The following is a 4,287-nucleotide window of genomic DNA, read 5'->3' on the forward strand; positions in this document are numbered from 1 at the left end:
CCGGTATGTACTGTAAACGTAGTCAACGTGACAAGCAGGAACCCGGGAAAGAGGCAGCCCCCTCACCCCTGGTTTCGCTGTCAGTGTCCCAGTTACCTGTGGTCAACTGGGGTCTGAGGTATTAGAAGGGAAATTCCAGAAATAAACAATCCATAGCTTTAAACTGCATGTCGTGCTGAGCGGCATGATGAAATCCCTGCCTCACCCCCCACACACACCCTGCTCCACCCCACCCAGGACGGGGTCATGCCTGAGTCCGGAGCATCCACACCGCACACGCTCCCCACCCGTCAGTCACTCAGTGTCCGTCTCGGGTACCAGATGGCACCCCAGGCATCGCAGTGCTGGTGCCCCGTCCCCTTATCCTGCGGAATAATACGGCCCCAAAGCGCCAGAGCAGAGATGCTGGGACTCAGGCATATTGTTGTCGTCAATTTCTTATTACGCCTCATTTATAAACTGAGCTTTATCACGGATATGTACGTACAGGGAAAGCAGTATATACGGGGCTCAGAACTATGTGACCTCAGGCATCCACTGGGGGTGGTCTTGGAACGTACCCCATGGATAAGGGGTACGATTCTAATCAGAACACAGTTTTTTGGCCCATTGTCCCTTTACAACTAGTTTAGCGTAAAGTTGTTCTGCAATCCCTGGGTGTAAAGATACATGGCTCACGACTTTTCTTATCCTCAGTGTTGAAACATCTGGCCCTTTAAAAGTCCTGTATTTTAACATAGGTTATACACCATGAAACTGCTGTATTTGCAGGTCAAATGACCAGATAGCAGCACCGTCATCTGGTCCAACCTGAATGAAAACTAACGCAACTGTTGGCGCTGCTCTTCAACTGCCTGCCTTGCAGGAGGGGAGCCCGCGGGGGGAGGGGCCGGCTGGCTGCGTCCGCTCCTCTCCCTGAGATGCTGCTACAGCTCCTGGCTGGTGGGGCGCAGAGGTGGGAGGTACAGAAAGGCTAGAGGCCCCCCACCGCTGGCCCCTCCTTGGACGGACAGTGCTAACAGGCGTTTCCCCGTCCCGTGAGGTCTGTGGGCTCTGCCCTCGCCTGCATCCTTTCCCAGGTGCCCGTGTTTCCCGCCAGCAGCAGAGGAATTGGCCGCCACCTGCCGTCCTCCCTGCAGGGGCCTGTGGACAGGGGCCTATAGACAGGGGCCCCTCTGTCCACCCTGTGGGGGGCTTGTGGACAGGGGCCTATAGACAGGGGCCCCTCTGTCCACCCTGTGGGGGGCTTGTGGACAGGGGCCTATAGACAGGGGCCCCTCTGTCCACCCTGTGGGGGGCTTGTGGACAGGGGCCTATAGACAGGGGCCCCTCTGTCCACCCTGTGGGGGGCTTGTGGACAGGGGCCTATAGACAGGGGCCCCTCTGTCCACCCTGTGGGGGGCTTGTGGACAGGGGCCTATAGACAGGGGCCCCTCTGTCCACCCTGTGGGGGGCTTGTGGACAGGGGCCTATAGACAGGGGCCCCTCTGTCCACCCTGTGGGGGGCTTGTGGACAGGGGCCTATAGACAGGGGCCCCTCTGTCCACCCTGTGGGGGGCTTGTGGACAGGGGCCTATAGACAGGGGCCCCTCTGTCCACCCTGTGGGGGGCTTGTGGACAGGGGCCTATAGACAGGGGCCCCTCTGTCCACCCTGTGGGGGGCTTGTGGACAGGGGCCTATAGACAGGGGCCCCTCTGTCCACCCTGTGGGGGGCTTGTGGACAGGGGCCTATAGACAGGGGCCCCTCTGTCCACCCTGTGGGGGGCTTGTGGACAGGGGCCTATAGACAGGGGCCCCTCTGTCCACCCTGTGGGGGGCTTGTGGACAGGGGCCTATAGACAGGGGCCCCTCTGTCCACCCTGTGGGGGGCTTGTGGACAGGGGCCTATAGACAGGGTCCCCTCCGTCCTCCCTGCAGGGGCCTGTGGACAGGACCTGGCAGGACTCCGTGCTGACCCCGGGCAACATGCATTCTTCACACCGATGACCCGGCCCCAGCGTGGCTCCTCTGCTCCGACGCAGGAGGCAGCCGCAGTCCCATGCGCCCCAACTCCCGACACACATCCAAGCTCACGGCACCTCCCAGCGAACCTCCCACAGGCTCCTTCTGCAGGGAAACCCTCTTCCCAAAGCCTGTCACTCCCTTCCAAGCCTTCCCACCCCTGACATGAGCGAGAATCCGGGAGGCCTCACCCAGCTCTCCCCTCCCCTCTGGGCCCCGCACAGCACTGTGCCTGCCCCTGTCAGACATGGAGGTGGGAGGGTAGAGGGGAGGAGAAATTCCAGAAGCTACTGCCCATCTCAGGGCAAGATTGGGCGCTTCAATTGAAAATCACACACACACATACACACACACACACACACACACACACACACCTGCCTGCAAACACAATCTATAATAATAAAAGAGTAATATGCTAACTAGTCCAGAGATCCTTCCAGATGACCTTCCGGATGAAGCTGAGGCTGCGAGGGAAGCCTGGGTCCTGGGTGCCAGAGGGAAGCCAGTGCCGGCAGCCAGGGGAAGGAAGGCCCACTCTTGCACGGATTTCGTGCACCGGGCCTCTAGTGTAATAATACCGCACTAGCCCAGTGTCTCTCCCACGTTGGCCTGTGTGAGAACTATGTGGATTCTTTACTAAAAATGCAGGCCCCACGCCCACCCTCCGAGCTCCCAGTGCTGGAGGTCGGGGGACGGCCCCAGCACCCCGGGGTTCTGAAGGAGAGCCGTGAGCCACGGCGGGAGAAACACACGGCATCACACAGGAGCATCCCATTCTCCATGATCATCCCAGGCCCCCAGCGCGGCTGCCGGGGAAGCCCTCGGGGAGGGGAAAACGGAATGAATGCCGCGAGAGCAGCTGAGCTCCCAGGAGGCACAGACCCAGCGATCCGCCCAGCACCCTGCTCTTTAGAGAGCAGGTACCCTGGGCAAACTGGAGGTGCGAGTGGCACCCGGGGTCTCCCTCTCTGTGGAAAGGGGTCGGGAACCCGGGACTGGGACTTGACTGTCTGCCTGGGGGTCAGCCCAGCCCTGGCCTTGAGGGTGGCCCTGGCCCCGGGCTCCGGATCCCTCTGAATGAAGGCGTTGTTCCTGCCAGGAAAGGCGGGACCCGGAGCCCACCCCGGCGGCTGGGATTCCTCCGTGGGAGGGAGAATGGCTGCTCTGTGCGTCTCCTGCAGACATGCAGCGCTCCGTGCGGCCCTGACCGCTAGGAACAGGAGACCGCGCAGGGCCGAGCACGGAGGCGGGGGTGATGGGAGATGCGTCCCTCTGCACGGCCAGCGCCGGCCCCGCCCGCAGAAGAGGGGCCCACAGCTCTGAGTCCTGTGGACTCTCCCCCTGAAGTGGGGCAGCAACCACAAAGGGGGCTGCGCTGCACTGGCTTCTGCACAGAGCTGCCCACAATTCATGCTTTACAGCAAAACAGATAAAGGGACTTAAACGTAAAATCAAATGTTCCAATGACCAGAAATATTAGAAATCTACAAATGTCTCAAGAGTACGATCAGATTTGGGAAGAAAGGACTGGCTAGGAAGGTAAGCGGGTGGGTGAAGCAGGGGAGGGAAGAGAGGGGTGTGGGGAGGGGAGAGAGGGGAGAGCGGGGGTCCAGCCGCTGATCTCAGGACCACCTTACAGGGAGGGAGCTCCGGGGCTCCCGGCGGGGGCAGCCACTGGCTCAGGGAGGGTGAGGACCCCGGAAGGAACGGACCGGAGACCCTCGGTCCAGGGTTCCAGGCAGCAGGGGTGCTGCGCGCCTTGGCAGAAGCGGGGCCTCGGGAAGGAGGGCGCTGGGCTGCCATCGGGGCTGATGGTCCGCGGTCAGCAAACCCGAACACGCACCAGGCAGCAGCCTCTCGCGGCCCCTCCATGACCCGAGAGTCCTGGCTACACAAGCGCTAACGTTTCTGCTCTACGGTCATGGCTCCGGGACAGCCACTGACCCAGCAGGGACAGGCCCAGGGAAGCGAGTCCTCGGGACCCGAAATACGGCCTGTGCAGACCAGGGGGAGGAGCGGCTCACAGATCCGAAGGGGCTCAGAGCAGCCTGCCACCCCCACGAAGAGGCTCACCAGCCTCGCCAGCCCCGGGCGGCTGACGGGGTAGCTCAACGCAGAGCAGACACCTGCATCTAGGACAGTGGTTCTCAACCTTGGCTGCACATTTGAATCACCTGGGAATCTTTTTAAAATCCTGATTTCTGGGCCTCTTCCTCCGGAAATTCTGTTTCTTTGTTATGGGGTGAGGCCACAACATTAGTAACAAAGAAACAGAATTTCTGGAG

Source organism: Myotis brandtii, unplaced genomic scaffold (assembly GCF_000412655.1).
Source record: "Myotis brandtii unplaced genomic scaffold, ASM41265v1 scaffold295, whole genome shotgun sequence".
In the NCBI taxonomy this organism is placed as follows: Eukaryota; Metazoa; Chordata; class Mammalia; order Chiroptera; family Vespertilionidae; genus Myotis; species Myotis brandtii.